Below are 12,335 nucleotides of genomic sequence, written 5' to 3'. Positions count from 1 at the left end.
CTGTTAAAGGAGGTGGAATAATTTGGAAATGGATAGTGGTGATGGTCACACAACATGATGACTGTGATAAATGTCACTGAACTGTACGTGTAAACATTGTTGAATCAGCAAATGTTTTGTTGTACATATTTATACCACAGTCAGAAAAAAAAAAAATACAGTTATTCATTTACAGTCCTTGAAAATGGGCAATAACACTTGGGGGTCCATAATACAATTCTCTATTTTTGTTATCTTTGCGTATATTTGAACATTTCCATAGTAAAAAATTAACAAAAAAGTAATCCAAAGGAGCTTAGCTACGAGGATTTAGCTCTACTAATGGATTTAAGAACAACTCTTCTAAAAAACCTGAATTTCAAAGTGCGTCTTAAAATACATAAACATTAATTTCTGATCACTGTTCCATCGCACAGTATTTACAAGCTCTGCAGTGTATACTTCACTTCTCCCTCCTGCCGAGAACGTCACTCTGTGGGAGAGGCCCACGCAGCCACCAATCCAGGAGCTGAGACATCTCCAGTCAGTTGTGTTTCTTGGGGAGAGGGGAGAATATCTTTCACTTTCTTAAGGCACCCCAGAGGCACCCAGGGAGAGGGGAGGGTGGGGAGAGGGGGGAGGGTGGAGAGAGAGGGAGGGGAACCCAGAGGAGGCAATATCAGGTCAGGTACATAGGTGCCCTCTCCCTGAGACGCCCCACCTGTGACTCAGCTGGCAGGAAGCCAAGCACACCGCTATCCTCCTGCACAAATTTCTCTCCTGTAAGTCATTAAAATGCTCCGGATTTATGGCGAGTTTACAGGCTCTTTCTGGGGCTCTCAGGAAGAGTTATCATTACAATCATTAGGGTAGGAGGGTCCAGGGGAGCCACATGGCTGAGCCTCCACATGTGCTTATCCCTCCCTGGCCCCCCAAGTCCCGGGAAGATGGGTGGTCCCAGGGACTGTGGTTCCCCCGCAGGGCCAGAGCTGAGCGAGGCCAGAACAAAGCGAGGCTGTGGCAGCTGCCTTCTGGAGCCTGCGATGAGATACTGTCTGTACATCAGGCAGCCATTGCCTTGGTTCACCTGGAAACCAGGATGGGGAAGCAGATGAGTTACTCTCAGCCTCTCTCCCTCCTGTCTGCTCATCGGCAGCCTCACCCTGGTGGGGGCTCTGACATCCTCGAGGACTGGTACCTTCACTGGCTTCCCAGAGCCCCTCCCAGATCCCGTGCTGGACATGCACCACCCAGACCCATGTGTTCAGAAGGTGGTCTTCCAGTGCACACCTGTGGTTTCCAGAGGGAAGGTGGGGAGAGGTGCATGGGGCGGAGGAGCAGCGTCCGCTGTGTGTGTGTTGAGGCATCTTCATCCAGGACAAGGATGGATTGTCAGCCAGGCCCAGCCTCTGACAGCAGCTACGGCTCCGCACCTACAGCATGCCTGTATGCAAAACTCACAGGTGCAAACCTGCTCCAAAGACGGCCCTTTAAATCATGGACTCCAAGCCAGCACTGGTTCCTGGTGGAGCCAGAAGACCAGAAGACGGGGGTGTGCAGGAACCCAGGTGATGCTTCCAGACTTTGTTGTGCTTTCTTCTTCCAGGCAGATCTTTCGGCACCAAGAAATCAGGGATGGTTTTCTGGATCGTTTCTGAATGGTGTGCTGGATGGTTCCAGTACACGAAACAAGGGAAGCCAGGAAGGGCTTGTTTTGTGTGTGTTATTTTGAAAACCTAACTCCAAGGAGAGAAGAAATCTGTCCCAGGTTTTCAGGTGTCTCTGGTTGTTGCACTCTGACCCTCCACCCACCTCCAGCACTTGTTCCGTACCTCCTGGCCATGCATGACCAAAGGTACCTGTAAAAATGCAGACCTCAGAACGCTCACCCATTGCTGGTGGGAATGCAAAATGGCGCAGCTGCTGTGAGAAACAGTTTGGTGGTTCCTCAAAAAGTTAAACATAGAATTACCATATGATCCACAATTTTCACTCCTAGGTATGTACCCAAGAAACTTGAAAGCAGGGACTCAAACAGATATCTGTACATCAACGTTCACTGCAGCATTATTCACAGTAGCCAAAATGTGGATACAATCCAGGTGTCCATCCACAAATGAATGCATAAACACAATGTGGTCTAGTCGTACGATGGAGTATTACGCAGCCATTAAGAGAAATGAAGTCCTGGACCATGCCGCAACAGGATGAACTTTGAAAACATGCTGAGTGAAATAAGTCAGAGAAAAAAGAACAAATATCGTATTATCCAACTTATATGAAACAATAAAAAACCCAATGAACCCCAATGCCGTCGAGTCAATTCTGACTCATAGCGACCATATAGGAAATATGAAATAATAGGAATAGGCAAATGCATACAGACCAAAGTTCATTAGTGGTTGCAAGGGGTGGGTGAGAGGGGAGAAAAGAGAGTTATTGATTAAGGGACTGTCTTAGTCTGGGTTTTCTAGAAGAACAAAACCAATGAGACATCCAACTATCTATCATCTATCTAATCTATCTATCTATCTATCTATCTATCTATCTATCTATCTATCTATCTATCTATCTATCTATCTATCTATCTATCTATCTATCTATCTATCTATCTATCTATCTATCTATCTATCTATCTATCTATCTATCTATCTATCTATCTATCTATCTATCTATCTATCTATCTATCTATCTACCTATCTACCTGTTGTCCTTGTAGGCATATGGATGTTATCTTGTCACTGACAGCACTGAACTTAAGGATAGATCTTGAAATACTCTTTTTGACGATGAATGCAACACCATTCCTCTTCAATTTGTCATTCCTGACATAGCTGACCATATAACTATCTGATTCAAAATGCCCAATACCAGTCCATTTCAGGTCAATAATGCCTAGGAAGACCAGTTAATAGACTTTAATTCAAATTTATGCACTAACCACTAATGTCAAAGATGAAGACATTGAAGATTTTTGCTAGTTTCTGCAGTTTGAGTTTGGTCATACATGCAAACACCATGCATTGATAATTACTGGTGATTGGAATGCAAAAGTTGGAAACAAAGAAAGACCAGTAACTGGAAAATATGGCATTGGTGGTAGAAACGATTCCAGAGATCCCATGATAGAATTTTTACGACCAACGACTTATTCACTGGAAATGCCTGACCTCCCCAGATGTAACACACAGGAATAAAATTGACTACATATGTGTAAAGAGGTAATGGAGAAGCTTAATATCGTCTGTCAGAATAAGGCCAGGGGCCAATCACAGAACACACCTTCAGTTGCTCATGCAACTTCAAGGTGAAACTGCAGAAAATTAAATTAAAACAAGTCCACAAGAGCCAAAGTATAACCTTGAGTATAAAAACCAAAAAAAACAAACCCACTGCCGTCGAGTCAATTCCGACTCATAGCAGCCCTATAGGACAGAGTAGAACTGCTCTTGAGTATATCACCCCTGAATTTAGAGACCCTCTCGAGAATGTATTTGACACATAGGATACTAATGGCTAAAGACTAGACGAGCTGTGGGATGATATCAAGGACATCATACACGAAGAAAGCAAAATGTCATTAAAAAGACAGGTAAGACATCGAGGAGGGGGCCAAGATGGCTGACTAGGCAGACACTACCTCTGATCCCTCTTGCCACAAAGATTTGGAAAAACAAGTGAATTGATCACATACATGACAATCTACGAACCCTGACCATCAAACACAGATCTAAAGAGTTGACCTGAGTGACAGGTGAGCGAAAAGCTGCATCCTGAACCAGCGACCACTTCTGGAACCTGTGACCCACCCCACAGCCTTGAGCCCCAGTGGTTCCCTGGTGCTGAGTGGCAGGGCTGATTGCAGCCTGCTGAGGTGGGGCAGGCACAGGACACAGCCCTAACCCCTAGCCCCCTGGGGTAACCTCCATAGAGACACAGCCAGCGCAAGCAGGCTGCACACTGAAGGGGCTAACAAGAGAACGAACAACCACGGGGAAGTAGCAACTGTTTTCAGAGCCTGAAGCCAGTGTCCCAGTCAGAAAACCTTGGCGCCGGGCTTTGGACTGGAGGCAGGGGAGCTGAGCAGGGCATCCTGAGACGGCGCAAACTCGGGACGCAACCCTAGCCCCCAGAAGTGACCTCGGGGGAAGCTCGGCCAGTGCACGCAGGCAGTGCAGTGACGTGGCTGACAGGAGGAGAAGTCACCAGGAGGCAGTGACTGGTTTTGGAGCTGGGAGTGCAGCGTCCCAGCCAGGGAACCTTGGCGCTGGGCTTTGGACTGGGAGCGGAGGAACTAACCTTGGCTTCTGAGACAGCACAAGCACGGGACATGGGCCTGACCCTTGGGGGCAATCTCTACCCAGCCAGTGCACACAGTCAATGTGCCCCTCAGGAATCTCAGATAAAACAATCATCCCAAGCAAGATAAGTAACTTTGTCTATATTCCTGGGTGCTACTCTCTCCTATTTATCTGAGCCCTCCCCTCCCCTTCCCAGGCGGCTTCATTAACATTGGAATTTCCTGGGCCAGAGAGTGAAGTGCTCTGTGGTTTTGTTTTGTTTTGTTTGTCTTTGTTTGTTTTGTCTTTTCCTAATCCATTCTCCAGGCTTGAGAGAAGCAGCTACAAAAAACCCAGGGACAAAGAATCCTTCCCTGACTTCCCAAAACTGGACTAAAAATAGAGAACCAGCTCCAGCCAAGCATTTCAAATCCACAGTCTTGGGCTTTCATCTCTACAGGGAACAAGGTGGCTATTATAATGCAAAGGCCATTCTGATAGGGATCTGACTGTAATTGTTTTAGCAGATCACTGGAAAGACAAGTTTCCCAGGTCTGATATCTCTGCCTATTAAACAGAGCCCTCACTGACCCACAACGGGGAACTGAGGGCTGAAGCTCCACCCAAACCACCTAGCCTCCTGCCATAGTGGTCTGAGGATAGCGACACCTACCAGTCTGTAGAGGTACATGCATTGGGTGCTTAAGATACAGCTGCAGAGCCCACCCACCAAAGTGCTTTAGGAATAGAGACACACCTACCTCACTGGCACTTGGGGGAAGCCTGTCAGCATCCTGCACCCCCCCGCAATGTGACCCCCTGCTGCTACTAGAATCTAGTGCACACAGCTATCATCACTACTCATCTAAATGAATAGGTGACAATCTACCCCACACACTTGGAGACCCATAATCAGATTCTACTCAAGAATAGTGAATGGACTCTTAGGCTTGTATTTCTGGTAATGGCCCAAACCAGCTGTTAAGAGGACATAAGTGATTCAAAGCCTACAACAATCAAGACAGCGCAATCTAGTAGCCCATCTATGTACATTGAAAGAAAACAAAACAAGATAAGACTCAGTGAGCAAATATAAAATAAACCATTACAATATCTTATAAATGGCTTGGAGACAACAGTCAATATCAAACCACATAAAGAAGCAGACCATGATTGCTTCTACAACTCCCCAAATTAAAGAATCAAAATCTTTCCCAAATGAAGATACAATCCTGGAATTGCCAGATGCAGAATATAAAAAACTAATTTACAGAATGCTTCAAGACATCAGGGATGATCTCAGAAATGAAATAAGGCAATCTACAGAAAAAGCCAAGGAACACACTGATAAAGCAGTTGAAGAAATCAAAAAGATTATTCAAGAACATAGTGGAAAAATTAATAAGCTACAAGAATCCATAGAGAGACAGCATTCAGAAATCCAAAAGATTAACAATAAAATTACAGAATTAGACAACTCAGTAGGAAGTCAGAGGAGCAGAATCAAGGAATTGGAATGCAGAGTGGGGGAGATGGAGGATAAAGCAATTAACACCAATATAAAAAAAATATAGCTGAAGAAAAATCAGATAAAAGAATTTTAAAAAATGAAGAAACTCTGAGAATCATGTGAGACTCTATCAAGAAGAATAACTTGTGTGTCATTGGTGTTCCAGAACAAGGAGGGATAACAGAAAATACAGAGAGAATAGTTGAAGATCTGTTGGCAGAAAACTTCCCTGACATCATGAAAGACAACAGGATATCTATACAAGATGCTCATCGAACCCCATATAAGATTGATCTAAAAAGAAAATCACCAAGACATATTATCATCAAACTTGCCAAAACCAAAGATAAAGAGAAAATTTTAAAAGCAGCCAAGGATAAAAGAAAGGTCTCCTACAAAGAATTAAAAAGAATAAGTTCAGACTACTCAGCAGAAAGCATGCGATCAAGAAGGCAATGAAATGACATATATAGAGCACTGAAGGAGAAAAACGGCCAGCCAAGGATCATTTACCCAGCAAAACTCTCTTTCAAATATGAAGGTGAAATTAAAATATTTACAGATAAACACAAGCTGAGAGAATTTGCAAAAACCAAACCAAAGCTACAAAAAATACTAAAGGAAATTGTTTGGCCAGAAAATCAATAACATCAGATAACAACACAATACAAGGTCATAGAACAGAACATCCTGATATCAACTCAAGTAAGGAAATCACAAAAACAAATTAAGATTAATTTTAAAAAGAAAAAAATGCTCAAAACAGGGAATCATTGAAGTCATTATGTAAAAGATCACAATAATCAAAAAGAGGGACTAAATACAGGAGGCATAGAACTGCCATATGGAGAGGAAAACAAGGCAATATAGGATGATACAAGTTAGGTATTTACTTAGAAAAATAGGGGAAAATATTAAGGTAACCACAAAGAGGTCTAACAATTCCATAACTCAAAATAAAAACCAAGAAAAACATAACTCAGCAAACATAAATGAGACTACTATGAAAATGAGGAACACACAATTTACAAAGAAAAACATCTCAGCACAAAAAAGTAAGTGGAAAAATGAAATTGTCAACAACACACACAAAAAGTCATCAAAATGACAGCACTAAACACATTCTTATCGATAATTACACTGAATGTAAATGGACTAAATGCACCAATAAAGAGACAGAGAGTCTCAGACTGGATAAAGAAACACGATCCATCTATATGCTGCCTACAAGAGACACACCTTAGACTTAGAGACACAAACAAACTAAAACTCCAAGGATGGAAAAAAAATATATCAAGCAAACAACAGCAAAAAAGAGCAGGAGTAGCAATATTAATTTCTGACAAAATAGACTTCAAAGTTAAATCCACCACAAAGGATAAAGAAGGACACTACATAATGATAAAAGGGACAATTGACCAGGAAGATATAACCATATTAAATATTTATGCATCCAATGACAGGGGTGCAAGATACGTAAAACAAACTTTAACAGAACTGAAAAGTGAGATAGACACCTCCACAATTATAGTAGGAGACTTCAACACACCACTTTCGGAGAAGGACAGGACATCCAGTAAGAAGCTGAATAGAGACACAGAAGACCTAATTTCTACAATCAACCAACTTGACCACATAGACCTATACAAAACGCTTCACCCAACAACTGCAAAATATACTTTTTTTCTAGTGCACATGGAACATTCTCTAGAATGGATCACATATTAGGTCATAAAACAAACCTTTGCAGAATCCAAAACATCAAAATATTACAAAGCATCTTCTCAGACCACAAGGCCATAAAAGTGGAAATCACTAACAGAAAACTCAGGGAAAAGAAATCAAATACTTGGAAACTGAACAATACCCTGCTCAGAAAAGACTGGGTTATAGAAGACATTAAGGAGAGAATAAAGAAATTAATAGAATGCAATGAGAATGAAAACACTTCCTATCAAAACCTCTGAGACACAGCAAAAGCAGTGCTCAGAGGCCAATTTATATCGATAAATGCACACATACAAAAAGAAGAAAGAGCCAAAATTAGAGAACTGTCCCTACAACTTGAACAAATAGAAAGCGAGCAACAAAAGAATCCGTCAGGCGGCAGAAGAAAGCAAATAATAAAAATTAGAGCTGAACTAAGTGAAATAGAAAACAGAAAAACAGTTGAAAGAATTAAGTCAAAAGCTGGTTCTTTGAAAAAATTAACAAAATTGATAAACCGTTGGCCAGACTGACTAAAGAAATACAGGAAAGGAAACAAATAACCCAAATAAGAGACGAGAGGGGCCATATCACAACAGACCCAACTGAAATTAAAAGAATTTTTTTTTATAAGATTATTATGAAAAATTGTACTCTAACAAATTTGCAAACCTAGAAAAAAATGGATGAATTCCTAGAAAAACAGTACCTACCTAAACTAACACAACCAGAAGTAGAACAACTAAATAGACCCATAACAAAAAAAGAGATTGATAAGGTAATCAAAAAACTCCCAACAAAAAAAGCCCTGGCCCGGACGGCTTCACTGCAGAGTTCTACCAAACTTTCAGAGAAGAGTTAACACCACTACTACTAAAGATCTTCAAAGCATAGAAAATGATGGAATCCTACCTAACTCATTCTATGAAGCCACCATATCCCTGATACCAAAACCAGGTAAAAAAAAAAAAAAAGACATCACAAAAAAAAGGAAAATTACAGACCTATATCCCTCATGAACATAGATGCAAAAATCCTCAACAAAATTCTAGCCAATACAATTCAACAACATATCAAAAAAATAATCCACCACAACCAAGTGGGATTTATACCATGTATGCAAGGCTGGTTTAATATCAGAAAAACCATTAATGTAATCCACCATATAAATAAAAGAAAAGACAAAAACCACATGATCTTATCAATTGATGCAGAAGAGGCATTCGACTAAGTCCAACACCCATTCATGATAAAAACTCTCAGCAAAATAGGAATTGAAGGAAATTCCTCAACATAATAAAGGGCATCTATACAAAGCCAACAGCCAACATCATTCTAAGTAGAGAGAGCCTGAAAGCATTTCCCTTGAGAACGGGAACCAGATAAGGATGCCCTTTATCACCGCTCTTATTCAACATTGTGCTAGAGGTCCTAGCCAGAGCAATTAGGCTAGACAAAGAAATAAAGGGTATCCGGATTGGCAAGGAAGAATTAAAATTATCTCTATTTGCAGATGACACGATCTAATACACAGAAAACCCTAAGGAATCCTCCAGAAAACTACTGACACTAATAGAAGAGTTTGGCAGAGTCTCAGGTTATAAGGTAAACATACAAAAATCACTTGGATTCCTCTACACCAACAAAAAGAACATCGAAGAGGAAATAACCAAATCATGAGCATTCACAGTAGCTCCCAAGAAGATAAAATACTTAGGAATAAATCTTACCAAAGATGTAAAAGACCTATACAAAGAAAACTACAAAGTACTAGTGCAAGAAACTAAAACGGACCTACGTAAGTGGAAAAACATACCTTGCTCATGGATAGGAAGACTTAACATAGCAAAAATGTCTATTCTACCAAAAGACATCTATACCTACAATGCACTTCCGATCCAAATTCCAATGACATTTTTTAAAGTGATGGAGAAACAAATCACCAACTTCACATGGAAGGGAAAGAAGCCCCAGATAAGTAAAGCATTACTGAAAAAGAAGAAGAAAGTGGGAGGCCTCACTCTACCTGATTTTAGAACATATTATACAGCCACAGTAGTCAAAACAGCCTGGTATTGGTAAAACAACAGGCACATAGACCAATGGAACAGAATTGAGAACCCAGATATAAATCCATCCACATATGAGCAGCTGATATTTGACAAAGGCCCAGTGTCAGTTAATTGGGGAAAAGATAGTCTTTTTAACAAATGGTGCTGGCATAACTGGATATCCATTTGCAAAAAAAATGAAACAGGACCCATACCTCACACCATGCACAAAAACTAACTCCAAGTGGATCAAAGACCTAAACATAAAGACTAAAACGATAAAGATCATGGAAGAAAAAATAGGGACAACGTTAGGAGCCCTAATACAAGGCATAAACAGAATACAAAACATTACTAAAAATGACGAAGAGAAACCAGATAACTGGGAGCTCCTAAAAATCAAACACCTATGCTCATCTAAAGACTTCACCAAAAGAGTAAAAAGATCACCTACAGATTGGGAAAAAAATTTCAGCTATGATGTCTCTGACCAGCGCCTGATCTCTAAAATCTATATGATTCTGTTAAAACTCAACCACAAAAAGACAAACAACCCAAACAAAAAGTGGGCACTTCACTAAAGAAGGTATTCAGGCGGCTAACAGACACATGAGAAAATGCTCTCGATCATTAGCCATTAGAGAAATGCAAATTAAAACTATGATGAGATTCCATCTCACTCCAACAAGGCTGACATTAATCCAAAAAACACAAAATAATAAATGTGGGAGAGGCTGCGGAGAGATTGGAACTCTTATACACTGCTGGTGGGAATGTAAAATGGTAGAACCACTTTGGAAATCTATCTGGCGTTTTCTTAAAAAGTTAAAAACAGTTCTATTTCTAATAGAAAGTTAGAAACAGAACTACCATACAACCCAGAAATCCCACTCCTTGGAATATACCCTAGAGAAATAAGAGCCTTTACACGAACAGATATATGCACACCCATGTTTATTGCAGCACTGTTTACAATAGCAAAAAGCTGGAAGCAACCAAGGTGTCCATCAATAGATGAATGATTAAATAAATTATGGCACATTCACACAATGGAATACTATGCATCGATAAAGAACAGTGACGAATCTGTGAAACATTTCATAACATGGAGGAACCTGGAAGGCATTATGCTGAGTGAAATTAGTCAGATGCAAAAGGACAAATACTGTATAAGACCACCATTATAAGTTCTTGAGAAATAGTATAAACTGAGAAGAATACATTCTTTTGTGGTTACAAGGGGGGGAAGGAGAGACGGTGGGAGAGGTTTATTTACTGATTAGTTAGTAGATAAGAACTACTTTAGGTGAAGGGAAGGACAATACTCAATACACGGAAGGTCAGCTCAACTGGACTGGACCAAAAGCAAAGAAGTTTCCTGGATAAACTGAATGCTTCGAAGGTTAGCAGATCAAGGGCGGGGGTTTGGGGACTATGGCTTAAGGGGACTTCTAAGTCAATTGGCAAAATAATTCTATTATGAAAACATTCTGCATCCCACTTTGGAGTGTGGCGTCTGGGGTCTTAAATGCTAACAAGCGGCCATCTAAGATGCATCAATTGGTCTCAACCCACCTGGATCAAAGAAGAATGAAGAACACCAAGGTCACATGATAACTAGGGCCCAAGAGACAGAAAGGGCCAGATGAACTAGAGACTCACATCATCCTGAGACCAGAAGAACTAGATGGTGCCCAGCCACAACCGATGACTGCCCTGACAGGGAGCACAACAGAGAACCCCTGAGGGAGCAGGAGAACAGTGGGATGCAGACCCCAAACTCTCATAAAAAGACCAAACTTAATGGTCTGACTGAGACGAGAAGAATCCCAGCAGTCATGGTCCCCAAACCTTCTGTTGGCTCAGGACAGAAACCATTCCCGAAGACAACTCATCAGACATGGAAGGGACTGGACAATGGGTTGGAGAGAGATGCTGATGAAGAGTGAGCTACTTGTATCAGATGGACACTTGAGACTGTGTTAGCATCTCCTGTCTGGATGGGAGATGGGAGGGTAGAGAGGGTTAGAAACTGGCAAAACCATCATGAAAGGAGAGACTGGAAGGAGGGAGCGGGCTGACTCATTAGGGGGAGAGTAAGTGGGAGTATGGAGTAAGGTGTATATAAGCTTATATGTGACAGACTGACTTGATTTGTAAACTTTCACTTAAAGCACAATAAAAATTATTTAAAAAAAAAAAAAAAAGAAGAAGGTGGAAGGAATACACAGAGTCACTGTACCAAAAAGAATTGGTTGGCATTCGACCATTTCAAGAGGCAACCAACCTATGATCATGAACCGATGGTACTGATGGAAGAAGTCCAAGCTGCACTGAAGGCACTGGTGAAAAACAAGTCTCCAGGAATTGATGGAATACCAACTGAGATGTTTCAACAAACAGATGTGATGCTGGAAACATTTACTCATCTATGCCAAGAAATTTGGAAGACAGTTATCTCTACAACTGACTGGAAGAGATCCATATACATGCCCATTCCAAAGAAAGATGATCCAACAGAATGCAGATGTTATCAAACAACAGCACTGATATCACATGGAAGTAAAATTTTGCTGAAGGTCATTCAACAACAGTTGGAGCAGTACATCGACAGGGAACTGACAGAAGTTCAAGCAAGATTCAAAAGAGGACAGAGAACAAGGGATATCACTGATGTCAGATGGATCTTGGCTAAAAGCACAAAATATCATATAGACTATGTAAAGACATTCTACCGTGTGGGTCATAACAAATTATGGATAACATTGTGACGAATGGGAATTCCAGAACACTTAATTGTGGTCATGA

Source organism: Elephas maximus, chromosome 25, assembly GCF_024166365.1.
Source record: "Elephas maximus indicus isolate mEleMax1 chromosome 25, mEleMax1 primary haplotype, whole genome shotgun sequence".
Lineage (NCBI taxonomy): Eukaryota > Metazoa > Chordata > Mammalia > Proboscidea > Elephantidae > Elephas > Elephas maximus.
This window is presented reverse-complemented; position numbering follows the sequence as displayed.